Source organism: Notolepis coatsorum (genome assembly GCF_963971535.1).
Source record: "Notolepis coatsorum genome assembly, chromosome: 10".
NCBI lineage: Eukaryota > Metazoa > Chordata > Actinopteri > Aulopiformes > Paralepididae > Notolepis > Notolepis coatsorum.
The window spans coordinates 36,582,247-36,598,220 of record NC_140174.1 but is presented as its reverse complement, the minus strand read 5'-3'; positions in this window follow the sequence as shown (position 1 = coordinate 36,598,220).

Below are 15,974 nucleotides of genomic sequence, written 5' to 3'. Positions count from 1 at the left end.
CTGATGTAGAGTGGGACTTGAGAGCCACCAGACAGATCATGTAGGAGAAAGGTTGTCCTCTCCCCCCGCCTCCCTCTCTCTGTATGTGTGTCCAGGCGCTGGACCCATTACCCCAGAGGTCACACTCCAGTGTAAATGTCCCTGTGACCTCTGGCTCCCCGGCTCTGCTATACTGTGAAAGGGAGCAGTGGTCCTCCTCTAAGCCACGGCCAGGGTTAAAATATAATGGAGAGAACCAGATGTGACATTAAGGGAGGGAGAGAGAGAAAAAAACAACCGCCTACGACCCTCGCTGGAGGACTGGTACTCAGAGGCGCTTTGACACATAACGGCCGAGGTTTGACATTGAATCAAGATTAGCTGAAGCCCTTGGATGAAAACACTGTGTGTAACGCCTGTTTAGAAATTCCACAAACTGCCATTGCACCTGGCATTCCGCGTCATTCGGAGTGCGGATGTGATACATCACTTCTAAGAACACACCCTCCGCTCCTCTGCTGTCCTGAACGACGAATGTGAACAAAACATGGCTCGTATAGACGTTGGTAGTGCAATTCAGTTCAGGTATACTATGTTAAAGGACCATACCAGTCTAATATTGACTTCACAGTATTAACAGAGATTGCCCCTGTCTTTAATAAATGTTGTGTTTGTAGGTGTATATGGTGTGTGTTTAGATATCAGCTTACCTTACTGAACACCATTCACACTACCTACTTACCACTGATGTTGAAAAGGGGTGGAACATACTCCATGAGACTTGAAATTGGCTAGGCATAATGTAACTCAGCCTTCTGAAAAGTACCGTCTGTACCGTTTTATTTTCGCACGTCAAACTTCCACATTCAGTTAGTTGCGCCTGTTATTAACTCCCAGTTGCTGCACGGATTTGAATAGCTCGTAGTAGAGTAATACAGCAACATTAGCGAAAATAAACTGATTGATTTTCATTGACTTTCACAACCTTACCTACTGTACACCTAATGACTTTCAAGTTTCACAGAACATATTATCAATCCTCTTCAACATCAATGGCGGTGCGGCACGGTGGTGTAGTGGTTAACACTGTCGCCTCACAGCAAGAAGGTCCAGGGTTCGATTCCCGCTTGGGGACCAGGTTTCCGCGTTGCCAGGTACCCAGGTGGGGTATCTCCCAGGCCTTTCTGTGTGGAGTTTGCATGTTCTCCTCGTGCTCGCAAGGGGTTCCCCCCCGATAAGATAAACCCAATGGAAAAACATGCACAACAGAACGCTGACGCGTCCTGACGAAGACGGGCAGGAGCACTTCGATTGGTCCCCGGGCGCGGTACCTCGCCGACGCCCTGTCTGCTCCCGGCTGCCCTTGGGGGGAAGGAAGACGGGATGGGTTAAGCGCAGAGCTCAATCGCATCGGCGACTGAGAAAAAGACAATGTGTGTGTGTGTATTCCTATGTGTGTGTGCCGCTCCCATTGCATGTCCCATGTCGTTGCATGCTGAATAAAGACCTCTAAAGAGGTCCTGCATTAAATGGAGTGAAAGGTATGGACGGTTTCATCTTGACAACATAAACATTCTAAACAGACCCTAGTAGTTAATTTCCTGTTGCAATGTTTGCTAATGCAATAACAGGAAATACACTTGGGTCCAAGCTGTTCCCTAGCAACAGAATTCCAGTGAAATTCTGAGATCTACTAAAACAACACTTTAGACACCTATGCACACAGAATCTGTTCAAAGACAGGGACAATCTCCAGTAATGGCAGAGAAGGCGAAAATTAGACCGGTATGGTCCTTTAAGAGCGCCATCAAGTTTTTCGCGTCCCGTAATCTCACCAAAATGATTTGTATCCCTTTTCTTCTGGGAGGGGAGGATCACATGAACCCGATGCGGATCAACACCCTCCAACATGTGGTCATTTGTGGCATTCATATGGACATGCTGTTTCTTAGAGGACACTTGAGCCCCACTTAAAAGGCGTCATGGGCTGCTTTCGATTAGGGAGGCGGTGGGCTGCTTTAGATTTGATGAAGAAGAAGTGTATATGCATTGCCCAAAGAATGTTAATGAAACACATTCCTCCTGGTTTCTCATGGAAACCAGCTTGGATTTGGGGATAAGGAGGTGGGGAAGGAGGCGCGGGGGGACCCTCTGTGCTAAACCCTTCTTGTGAAGAAAAAGGTTCTCAACGTGCGGGAGGAGGGTGCGCTTCTCAAGGAGAAGAGAGGGAAGGAAAACTGAGCCGAGTTGAGTGTGTTTCTAAGCGTGTATTAGTTCAGTTGAGTCCACCAGGGTCCACCTGTGTCTCCTTATTCGCCATGACGGAATAGATAAAAGAACATGCAAAGACCACCGTAGATGTAATTCGACCAATCCCATCGCAAAACTAACTAGTGAGATTATCAAACACACATCGTTGATTGACAGACACCGGTATAAAGATCATCATCACCCTGAAGGGAAGCAATATTGATACATCACACAGTGAGAGAAAACCTCAGCTGAAGCAATGTGCATCACGGATAAGAGAGGTTCATCATAGCATCATTTATGGCCTTGATAGAAGAAGAAGAAGTCTTTATTTGTCATGCAGATTTGTTAACACACATGCGATGGGCGACCCACAGGAACACACACACACACATGCTTGAGTCGCTGATGAAATGTTCTCTGCACTTCCCATCCCGTCGTCGTCGTCTCCCCCCCCCCCCCCCCCCCCCTCCCCAGGGGCAGCCGGGACGCGTGTAGCTTATTGCCAGCGAAAGAGTGCAAGAATGCTTCCGCATTCGTCACCACACGCCAGTACGGTAATGCGCCTTTCCTTTCGCCCCGCTCAGACAAATGCATGTAGTACATTGCAACACAACGCAGCATTTCCGCGTACATTGCAACGAATCACTTGGAGTTTGAAAGTGATATCAGAAGAAACTACTCAACCTCGGCTGTCTTTAACTATGAGTGAACTTGTAACGTTAACGCAGCTGTCAACTGTACTTTACTATGGAATATACATGTATATTATCGCGACGCGTCGTCACAGACTAAACAGTGTTCTGGATTTTCCTACAATGGATTATTGATTGTAAATTGAACCCTTGCACTGAAGAACCATTATGAATCTGTGTTAGAAAATGTTTTGGATCTAAATCACTTGGAGTTTGAAAGTGATATCAGAAGAAACTACTCAACCGTTTAGATAATGAAGTACTCAACCTCTACTGTATTTAACTATGAGTGAACACAACACTCTAACTTACCATGTTTAGATAATAAAGTACTCAACCTCTACTTGTCTACTGTCTGACTGAACACAACACTCTAACTTACCATCTTTAGATAATGAAGTACTCAACCTCTACTGTATTTAACTATGAGTGAACACAACACTCTAACTTACCATGTTTAGATAATGAAGTACTCAACCTCTACTGTATTTAACTATGAGTGAACACAGCACTCTAACTTACCATGTTTAGATAAGTACAGTTGACAGCTGCGTTAACATTACAATGTGTTGTGTTCACTCATAGTTAAAGACAGCCGAGGTTGAGTAGTTTCTTCTGATATCACTTTCAAACTCCAAGTGATTTAGATCCAAAACATTTTCTAACACAGATTCATAATGGTTCTTCAGTGCAAGGGTTCAATTTACAATCAATAATCCATTGTAGGAAAATCCAGAACACTGTTTAGTCTCGACGCGTCGCGATAATATACATGTATATTCCATAGTAAAGTACAGTTGACAGCTGCGTTAACGTTACAATGTGTTGTGTTCACTCATAGTTAAAGACAGCCGAGGTTGAGTAGTTTCTTCTGATATCACTTTCAAACTCCAAGTGATTCGTTGCAATGTACGCGGAAATGCTGCGTTGTGTTGCAATGTACTACATGCATTTGTCTGAGCGGGGCGAAAGGAAAGGCGCATTACCGTACTGGCGTGCGGTGACGAATGCGGAAGCATTCTTGCACTCTTCCGCTGGCAATAAGCTACACGCAGCCGGGACGCGTCTATGCCTTCTACAACGCTGTTCGGTTTCCGGGTTCCTCTGATTGGCCGCTGAAGCACGCCCCCCGATTCAGAAACAATCATTGCTCATCTCCGTGTGTTTATGTCGTTGCAGATGCTCAACAAGGTGGGTTTGATACGCAGTCATGGCGGCAGGTAAGTTATGAAGTCATTGTTTATCATAAAACCAACAGCATGACTGGCTTGTCTATTCTGTGCTAGATCAAGACACTATTTCAATAATGGATGACGGTGCGGAATTATCTTTTTAAAGCAGAGTAGGAGTAGAAAACAATTCATGAAAGTAGAAGATATAGGTGTGCAACCTCGCTAGCTGACGTTATATCTACAGAGTACTAACTGTTCTCGGTGGCGTGTATGCTTTCACCGTCATCCATTATTGAAATAGTGTCTTGATCTAGCACAGAATAGACGAGCCAGTCATGCTGTTGGTTTTATGATAAACAATGACTTCATAACTTACCTGCTAATGATAACGTTAACTAATCAAAATAATAAAGACACTTTCGCCGCCATGACTGCGTATCAAACCCACCTTGTTGAGCATCTGCAATGACATAAACACACGGAGATGAGCAATGATTGTTTCTGAATCGTTAACCGTATGAGAAACGGGTAAATATTTACGAAATCTAAGTGATTTTCCAACATCTGGGTTGATCTCCATCGAGTTGGTTAGAACTAGAGCTCAGCTCGGTGAAGGCTGGCTGTTCGCGTGTCACTCGGGGGCGTGCTTCAGTGGCCAATCAGAGGAACCCGGAAACCGAACAGCGTTGTAGAAGGCATAGACGCAGCCGGGACCAATCCAAGTGCTCCTGTCCGTCTTCGTCAGGGACGCGACAGCGTTAGCGATCTGTTGTGCATGTTTTTCCATTGGGTTTATCTTATCGGGAGGGGAAACCATTGAGAGCACGGGGAGAACATGCAAACTCCACACAGAAAGGCCCGGGAGATACCCCACCTGGGTAACTGGCAACACAGCAACCTGGTCCCCAAGCGGGAATCGAACCCAGGACCTTCTAGCTGTTAGGCGACAGTGTTAACCACTACACCACCGTGCCACTTGATGTGGCGCGGACAGCAGTAGTGTGTCCCGTTTAGCTGGTGTTGTTTAGTCCCCAGTAACAGCGGTATTGACATATCGTCCCTCTCCGAGAACCTTCTCACCTCTCGCTGACACCCTCCAGAGGCCTCTACGTTCTCTCTCTCTATCCATTATTCAGACCCGACTGGCGGGTCATCCCTATCAGGGCATGCCGCCGGTGTTCCACATGAATGGCTAAGATTAAAAACTGGTGTTTGACCACTCGCTATTCTATTAAAAGATTGGATACCTGCTGCTGGGTTTAACTTGGATTCTGTGGGCCTGTGTTTGTGATGAGGGATGGAGGGACGGATGGATGAATGGTTCGTTGATAGTTGTTTGTTTGGTTTGTTGATCAGGACATCATCATTATACTTTTGTGTTTATTTATTTCTGTTTATTTAATGTGGACTGGACAGGTTGTAGTCACGGTCCCTGATGCGGTTAGCCAGACCTGGCCCAAGCCTTTATGGGGCCCTACGCAGAATTAGATTTGGGGGCCCCCCATCGCCTCGGCACCGCCAATAGACCACCGCAACACTTCTGGTAATTTGAGCTCATGGGAGAGAGCAAGGGGATAAAATTAATGAATGTTGATTAGAGCCTTGACATAAGTGGTTGTAGCTACGGTTGTGGGGGTCTCTCTGGACAATCTGCGTATGCGCCGGTTGGGGAGTAGGTGCAGAAAAGTGACTATAGCTCGGCTGAGAAAGGGCCGATTGACTTGGGGTTGGTCTCTCCGTGTTCAGGAGACTCAACCATATTAAAAAGTCTACTGGATCATGTCTCCAGCACCCCCACAGCCGTAGCTACAACCACTTATGTCAAGGCTCTAATAACATTCATTCATTTTATCCCCTGCGCTCCCCCCCCCCCCGCCCCCCCCGCCCCCCCCCCCGCCCCCCCCGCCCCCCCCGCACCCCCCCGCCCCCCCCCCCCCCCTCACAAGCTCCATGTAACGCGGAAGTGCAGTAGTCTACTATTAACTATTATCAACGCTTGATCATTTGCACACCTACAGCTCCAGAGTGTTTGGTATTTTGTGTGTGCCTTGTTTTGCTTGTATCCTGTTGTCTTTGTAAAGTTGTTAAAAAATTATAAAATGATAAAAAAAAAAAAAAAACGATTGACATGATATAACACAACACGCTGGGTCTTAGTTTGCTTATGTGGCGGACCGGCCCTGGGGTTAGCTAACATTCATTTTCCTGGTTGAAGGCAACAAGCTGTATACCATAGTTGTAAAGCCCACTGAAAGATTCAGATTCATTGGATAATTTAACACATCTAACATGGGCTGGTGAAAGCCCAAATAATTATAAAATCTTTTTAGCAGTATTATGATATATATGTACTTTTTTTTTATTGATCTCAATTTTCTTTTTATAAAACCAACCACACATATAATGTGTGCCAAATGTGATTATCCTAATTTTAACACAAAATATGCTACAGGTCAACATATTGTCTCTGCTGCACTGCGTTTATCCCACTGTGGGACATAACAAGGTAATTGTGATCTTGATAGCACAGCAGATACAGTATTAGACAGTTCCTACATACACAGTGTACTGTATGTGAACTGCACCCCCCCCCCCCTTAATTGCAAATGAATTAATTATTCTGAGTTTGCATAAGAGAGGACAGTTTATCTTTTATGGTCATTAAATATTATTAGTCATGCAATTCAAATTGTGCCTGGTAGCCAAAGTCAAATTTGCAGGGAGCCTTCTTCTCACGTGTCTAGAGATCCCATCTTAGATGTGACACACAGAGTTGTACTATAGACAGAACCACAGAAGAAGAATTATTCTTATTCAAAGAGCAAATGACACTTACTCTCCTGTCTGCCTACATATATTTTTAACAAGGCAGGACTAGATAGCCTCTGTATGAACTGTGAGGGTAAAGAATCCACGATTAAGTGAATGTATTTTCTTTTTATTATAATTATTTTATTATTCACATGTGGTATGTGTGAAATTGATATGTGCGCATAGTAACCACCGTGTGTATGAGTGTATTTTCATTACGGACAATCACAGGGGGAACTATCCAATGCAAATGAGACACTTTGCCAATTAATGAATAATGCTATGGGTTAAAATAGGCTTGACATTACCGCAGACAAACCCAATGGCACACTGGGGGTTATTGACTTAGTCCGATTATTTCTGTTATATCGTTTCCATTTAATTGATTTTTTTCTAGGGGCATATACAGTATAACGGTCAATCGTCTAACTTGCTACTTTAGTACTTTTACACATCAATCACATAATCACTTTACACAGTGTGCCCGGATCATAATTCTATTTACCACAGCCAATGTAATGCAATATTGATCGCTAAAGCATTAGTATTTATTTATATATAACCACCATTCATAGCAGAGGATAGAGATAGTGGAGACCACAGGGGTCCTGTGTGTAGCACAACGAGTAGGGTGCTTTGCGCTGAGCATGTCATACATCTGTCATATCATTGTTTTCCTTTCATATTTGAAGTCACTAGTTCACTGACAACACAGAATTGTTCATTTGGTCAAAAAGTTCAATTTTGTGATAGAAAAAAAAAATCATTTCCCACTTAGACCACCTTCACATGTGCCACCTGCCACAGAGTCCTTAGTTACCATGGCAACCACTTGCTCCTCGATTCCCAGCCTTTTAGCAGAGATCGTGATTCATTTTAAACACCTTTTAAAAGTCACATTTAACCTCAAGATCATGTAGATTATAGTTTTACTCAACATAACATCACATTTAATAATTTTCTCTGAATATGCTTGTTTTATAGAAAATCGTTTTTTTAGTGTTTTGGATTTCGTCATCTCTGGCCATTCAGTCAGAATAGTTCCTATTTTGGTCACTATACGATGCTATACATACTATATTATATATATATATGTATATATATATAACATATATTATGTGTGTGTGTGTGGGGTAGCACCCGGCAATAAAGGGCTGTTATTGAAAATTCCCTTTTTCCTTTCAGTGCGTATTGGGGCAGGGGGGTGAGGGTGGGGGGGTGCTGGCCAGATCTCCATTAGCAGCCTGGGATTTTCTCCCATGTGTCACGGTGAGTGTAATTGCAATGTCACACTTCAAGGACTTCATGTGGGCGGACGGGTGGTCTACCACAAGAGAGAGAGGACTATAGTCAAAATACCAATTAATAAAGGCCAGGGAAATATGACCTGAGCTGCTTCAAGGACCATACCTACCAATGAGTGAGCCTGTCGATTGAAATTGTATCCCATCAGCCCTCAGTCGCGGGTCAGTGCTCAGTGTCAATGCTGGCAGATTACGCTTTTCCCTTCTCTCGCAGGATCCCGCTTGTGCCCTTGAGCCGACGTCCCGGAGTTCATCATCCCGCACTTTATTTCATGTCCTATGAATTCAGAGCTTTTAGAGAGAAAATGAACTCCGGCGGCTCGTCAAAGTTTTTTTTCTCTCTCTCTCTCTCTCTCTCTGTGATATTACAATACCGACCACCAAGTCACGCCTCATCACGCTAGTTTCACTGTCCGTTAACGCGGTGTTGCCAGGAGGAGGAAGTGTATTCCTCCGTGTTTTAGCGGTACACAAGGCAAACCCGGGCCACAGTCCCAGAGAGATCCCGTCTGGCGAGGGTCAGCTTCAGTATCATGCTCTGGTTGCAGCCCTGGGGTGGGGGGGTGTGGTGTGTGTGCTCCTGAAGCCCCCGAGCAGAGAGAGGGGCCAGAGATACTGACCATACAGCCCTGCGGGACGGCTCCTCTCAGCCTCGGTGAGCAGCACAAAACTCCACCACTGCCAGAACTAATGACCACAGCGGACCGCAGCTCCACCCTGCTTTGCCAGCACTAGACCCAGTTTCAAACCCGGCTCCCAGCCACAACCTCAGCCACACCGGCTACGGGCCCCAGCTTTGGCCCAAGCCCAAGCCCCTGCCCCAAACCTCAGCCCCCCCCCCCCCCCCCTCCCCCCCCCCAGGGCTCCAGCCCTAGCCAAGGCTAATAGATTGGAGGCTGAGTCACCCAATAGGAGGTGGGGTACGAGTCGACACATTGTCACCGCGCTGGTGGTGTGTTGCGGTGCCAAATGGAATGGAATAGCGCAGACTTGGTTTGAACTGTGCACGCGTTACAACCCAATTTCCCTCACAGGATACGACGGCCGTGTCCTCTCCTGTTTAGCCCGAGCCGCAGCCCCAGCTCCCATTTGGAGATAAGTCGCCATTTGCATGTGGCGCCAAGTGAGCGTCAGATACAGAGTCTGCTTTATGTAAATGCGCTGGCAGGGCTCTGTGGGGTGGCCGGCAGAGGCCTACTGTGTGCAGCCATTGCCATGCAACAGATCCCAGTAAATAAAGACACGGAGCCAAGGAAGCATTCAGGAAAGAAAACCCTCTCGCATTGTTTGTCTCCTCAATGTTTTTCTTTAGTAAATTACACGGGAGGGAGAATGGACACGTTTCAGAGGTGTCCCGGGTATAGAGGTAGGATTTTGGATTTGTCATGAGGCAATCGTCACACAAATAACCACATTTGACATTACATTTTGTCTGGCTGTGATTTGTTTGTTGTCGTTTGATTCGCTTGTGCGCGGGTGAGTCCGTGTGGCATAACCTGCGAGAGAGGAGGTTTGTTGGGGGGAAAAGGATCTGATTGCTCCCCTCTGCGTTTGGCAGCTGGGTTGGATTTTCACACGAAATCAGAGCCTCCTCGGGGCTGTGCAGCGGGTTCTGTAAAGCGCTACCTGGTTATCAAAACACAGCATGGAATCCACTTAAGTCTCGTCGCTGCCCTATATTTCATGTCACTTCAAGTAAAATAGAGGTGCATTCAAACAGAGAGACGGTAATGGCTCCTTAACCAGTACTGGTGAGTTGAATGTGAAGCTGTGTGAACCTGTAACAACGTTGCAATGGGGAAGAGGATGATGAAAGGTGTGGTAAACATTTTCTAGATTTTCTCTCCCTCTTTCTGGATCTGATGCGATCAAATGAGAGACGTCAGAGAGACGGCGATTGAAAGCTAATATAGGTATTTGTTTCAGTGGATATTTGCTAAACGATGAGAGGAATAATTCTGATGATCGTTTACATCAAACCTTTACATCAAACCTACACCTACATTTACATTTACATTTAGTCATTTAGCTGACTCTTTTATCCAAAGCGACTTACAAGTTCTGTACGACAGGTCATCAGGAAGGGTACAACTCTATCAGCTGAGTAACAATATTCATCAAAGTGTTGCGTGTTACAGTGTAGGTTAGTTTATTAGGACAAGTGCATGACAGTAAGGTTAGTTAGGGTTATATTTTTTATTTTATTTTTATTATTATTTCAGATAATGGTTGAAGAAGTGCATCTTTAGTCGACGGCGAAAGATTGGACAGGATTCGACTGTTCTAACTGGGGTGGGTAGTTCATTCTTTGATGACCCTCCCGGAGCTTGGATAGGAGTAGGTCTGAGGCGGCCAGAAGATGCAGAGCGTAGGGGTCTTGAGGGTGTGTAGTTAGAGACCATTCACCGGAGGTAGGCGGGAGCGGTTCCCTTTGCCGCACGGTATGCTAGTTCGAGGGCCTTGAAGCGGATACTTGCAGCAATGGGGAGCCAGTGCAGGTCCCTAAGAAGTGGGGTGACATGGGCCGACTTCGGTAAGTTTGAGATCAGGCGGGCCGCTGTGTTTTGAATGAGTTGAAGAGGCTTGGTGGCAGTGGCCGGGAGGCCAGCTAGCAGTGCGTTGCAGTAGTCGAGGCGGGAGATGACTGTTGATTGGACGAGGAGTTGGGTGGCTTCTTTTGTCAGGAAGGGGCGGATCCTTCTGACGTTGCTCAGGAGGAATCTGCAGGTTCTGGTTGTCGCTGCGATGTGAGCAGAGAAGTTCAACTGGTCGTCGAGGACAACACCAAGGTTATTGGCGGTCGGGGACGCGGTCACAGCTGCATTCTCGACTGTGATGGAGAGGTCGGTCAGGGGGGAGGATTTGGCCGGCAGGTGGAGCAATTCTGTTTTGCTTAGGTTCAGTTTGAGGTGGTTGGTCGTCATCCAGGCGGAGATGTCGGACAGACAGGCCGAGATCCGCTCAGAGACGTGGATATCTGAGGGAGGGAAGGAGAGGAAGAGTTGAGTATCATCGGCATAACAATGATACGAGAAGCCATGAGACGTGATAATGTTACCCAGTGATTTAGTGTAGAGGGAGAAGTGAAGGGGTCCTAGGACCGAGCCCTGGGGGACACCCGTCCGCAGGGGGCGGGTGGCCGACAGAGTCCCTCTCCATGACACTTGGTAGGAGCGGTCATTGAGGTATGATGTCAGCCATGTCAGCGCAGATCCAGCCACTCCCATTCCTGCGAGGGCCGCGAGGAGGATCTGATGGTTGACTGTGTCGAAGGCTGCAGATAGATCTAGGAGAATCAGGACAGAGGAGAGGCCACCTAAATACATATCATTATTGTAATGGAATTTTGGAACCTATTTTGGAACCTTATGGTTCTTGATGGGGTAAATCTGCATTTTACTATGATGCCTCAAGCTCATGGAATTAAGTCCCTAAAGATTGATATTCTCCCCTCAGTTGCAGAGTTCAAGATATTGATGTCTAACTGTTGTCAATTGTCAAGTTGTATGTATTTTAATAGATTTGTTATCCTCGCTTTTGTCTACCCTTGTCTTGCCGTCTTATTGTTGTGATTTTACATGCTGTGTGATTTTCATGCTTTATTTATGATTGCTTATCTCTGTACGAAACCTCAGTTGTCTTTCGAGTATAAATAAATATTTGAAATCAAATTAATAAATTAATTAATAAATAAAACATCTAGATAATTCAGGAGGCTTAACTCACCTTTGGAACGTGATGCCATTTACGTCTTTGAATTGTAATCTGGGTTTCCGAAACTAATGAGCTGCTGTTTTCTATTGTTTGTTAATTCTAGATAATAATCTCAAGTGAATCGTCAACACTTCCCCCTAATCGTACTCCCCCCCTCCCACACACACACACCCACACACACACACACACACCCACCCACACACACACACACACACACACACACACACACACACACACACACACACACACACACACACACTCCTCACCCAGATTGGGATTGTTATTACATGACAATCAAATAAACCGCACATTTCCTTAACAAATAGGGACAAGGTTCCGGATCGTTCCACACACATCCAACGTATCCAGGTCAGAGCGACAGTTCACAAAATAAATCTGGATGGTTATGTCTAATTAAGTTCAATGTCACATCCTGGCGATGTACAGCATTTCCTCCCCACATTCGCCTCAACAATGACTGCGACCGCGTCTCACATTGTCACTGGTGAGAGAGAGAGAGAAAGAGAGAGAGAGAGAGTGTAACAATACCACAATGAGAGCCACAAAGAAAGGGGTTTTCGAGCTTTCAAGCTTGGAAAACCGTAATGAAAGAAACCGACTGCTACTTTCAGTGGAGGCTGAATATTTCATGACACCACTGGCTGCCTCCCGGTTGGTTCCGTGGAGGGTAGAAGAGCGACGGCAACAGGGCCACGCTTCTGGTACTTAGTCACATAAATGATGCACCCACATTAAAAATAACTGCACGAGACACTGATAGGCCACCGAATCCGGATGAATCTGTGGACCAATTGTGAGATGACAGAGAGGAGAGCAGCCCAGTGGTCGGATCTCGTCGGAGTCTGAATACGGAGATGCTCCGCGGCGATGATTTATTGAGGCCAGTGACAGTTCTGTGTGTGGGATGAGACCCTGGCGCTATCTTTACCTCCACCTCCACCTCCACTCATCTCTCTCTTTACTCTCTCTGTCTCTCTCTCTCTCTCTTTCCCTCCCTCTCTCATCTATTTATGGAGCACTGCAGTGGATATGGCAGTTCTGTGCAGGACTGAAACCCATGGGGGGGGGGGGGGGGGGGGCATCTTCAATCTGACCAACTCCGCAACCTCTGCTGACGACGGCAGGCGGCAGGAACACCGGGCACGTGCAGAGAGAGAGCGAAGGTTGGCTCGCTCACCCCCACACTCCAGGGCGAAGCGGCTACAAAACGCTACACACGTGTAAATGTACAGTCGGGAGGCGACACGCGCCCGCGCGGCCCTCTGTGTTTTTTTCCTGCCTGCCTGAAATGCCGCGCCATCTGAGACAAATTGCCGCGTGGCGTTAGCGCTACAGTGAGGGATGAAAGTGCACAGAGCAAGGCAAACAAGCATCCCATTACAACTGCCACTTAGCAACAAACACATCTATTACAGCTGCCGAGTATGTCTGGAGGTGAGCCTGCATACAAACACCCCCAGCAAGCCCCTTATCCAGGGCAATGAGATTCAGGATGAACTACACTGGGAATTTCAACAAGTATGGAAGAGGTTGGAAAACAAATGGTCTCCGACTTCCTTCCTGTCGCGGAATCAAGGGCCTTAGCCCACTGTACACACACACACACAGTTCGCAGAGAAAGAGTCTCATTGTCAGCGGATGTTTTAGGATTTTTCATCGAAGCCAGCGCTGCTCCTATTTCCACTAGAATTTCTTATTTTTTTTAACTATGGACACAACAAGCATGACATCACTTCCACAGAGACAGGCTTCTTGATTCATTGGTTCCAGTGCATCACAGTGATTAATGGAGGTCTTAATACACCGGGCTACCTGATACTGTACAGTTAGCCGTCTGCCTTTCTCCTTATGTTGCTGTAGCTCAGATGCCGGTCTCCTGTCGCTACCCACGGGTTCATCCCCGGGGCTGCCCCCGTGCACCGCGGATGCGTGTCACATCAATCCGCAGACAAGGATGCATAATTCCCTTTCTTTTTAAACCACACTAATTACTCTGGTACAAAAAATAAATCCTGAGTGCTGTTGTCATGGCAATTGCCTTTCGGGGGGGGGGGGGGGGGGGGGGGGGGGGTTACGGCGCTGTACGTCTCCGAGAGGGTGTGAGGGAGGGAAAATGCAAAAGGGAAGTTTAAGGGATGAGATCGCCAGGGAGACAGATATCCATTGTGTTTGCCCGTGGCGTGCCAACATATTTCATGTTTTATCTTGTTCCCTGGCATGTCGTACTGGCAGTTTACCTTGACTCCAAAACGGTCTGACCACGGCACCGCCTCCCCGCGCTGCGCCGATGCCAGAAAATGAATTTGATGTGGCTGAGCGTGGATAAGTGTTCTGTTAGCGCCGCGCCTGAGTGCCAGAGGTCCCCGAACGGAGACCACCTCTCTGCCATTGATCCGCCGCATTAAATGGATGTGCCGGGGGTTCAAGGAGGGGTCAGGGAAATAAGGGGAGACAACATATGTCAAACAAAACATATAGGAAGAGAAAAGTAGGATCATAAAAAGCCTTTTATCGTTTGGCAAACTGGTCTCCCAGTGGAGGGAGGAGAGAAAGGGCGGGCGGATTGGAGTGTTTGATCATCATTATGGAACAACAAGAGGCACCTCTGACAGTTGGCTTCAATATAATGCTCAAATGAGAAGGGTTTGGCTTTTTTCAAGGTCTTAAGGGTTCAGAACATCCGTGTGTGTGTGTGGGTGTCTGTGTGTGAGAGAGTGTGTGCGAGCGCACGCAGCATGCTCGCCTTGGCTGTCGCAGTGCCCTCAGGATGTCCTTGTGCAGTGTCAAGTACCCTGCTATCCACCTCTGTAGCGTGACCGGCTCTCTGCCGCTAGCTGTTATTATTGAGACTTCATAACTGTTCCCAGTATTAGCTCACTATATAACGTGAACAATGTCTCCAATAAATAATGACCTTCATTTTAATGTCACGCTTCAAATCGCCATAGCTGTTCAGGTAGTTTTATCACATTTATCTTGAGAGGTACCGGTGCTATCTTCATAGAATAAAGGTTTTTGTCCTTTCGCTGAAGAATTAAAAACAGGATTATTCATACCAGGAATTCGCCACCTGTACCGGTAGTTCTCGCAAAGGTAATTATTTTACTGTAAACCCGTAACTTGTGATCATTCAGTATTCTCTTTGTCTGTGTAAAAGTCATGGACAAACAAAAGGCTAGTAAATGGATTATTGGTGCGAATGGGATCCATTATGTCCTTCATTCGGCTTGAATGGAGTTGTCAAAACTGCTTGCACTTGCACTCTCAAAGCGAAGGACATATTTGATTCCTGGAGGACGTCTTGGCTTTAAAATCGATGTTGCATTATAGGCATTTCAGGAACCACCCAAGACAAATTCGTTCTAAACCGAAAAGGTCTCATACTATGACAATAACAAATCGGTATTCCTTTATCCCTCTCACTACCACACTACCAAATGGTGGTTAACCCTTTCACTGTGACAATACAGAAGGTTAACCCTTTCACTGCGACACGACAAAGTGTTAACCCTTTCACTACCACACTACAGAAGATTAACCCTTTCACTACCACACGTCTGTAGTGGTAGTGAAATGGTTAACCTGTAGTGTGGTAGTGAAAGGGTTAAGACGTGTGCAGCTACAGACAAATAAAGAAATTTAGACAGTTGCCAGAATGCAGGTTCTGTCTTAAAGCTAGTGGAGAAAAGTATTTATTTTTTGTGTCGTCATTTCTAAGAACTGGATATTAAACAAGAGTAAATCATTTATCATATAAATTATGGGTCAAGCCTCAGGTCTTAAAGTGTATTCAGTGGAGCTCAACAGTTTCAAGGAATGATCTTCGAAGGCAACATATTACATAGCGTGTAGCCCAGATAATCCCGTACGAACGGGTTTATGATTAAGTGCTTAAGTGCAGATTGCACCATATGTTGCTGCATGTACACCCTTTGGCATATTTCTAACCCCATGGAGGTAGAAAGCATATGGGGGGGAGTTGTCAGTCAAGTGGGTCTAATTCTAGCAGTGTAGCCTACCACAACCAC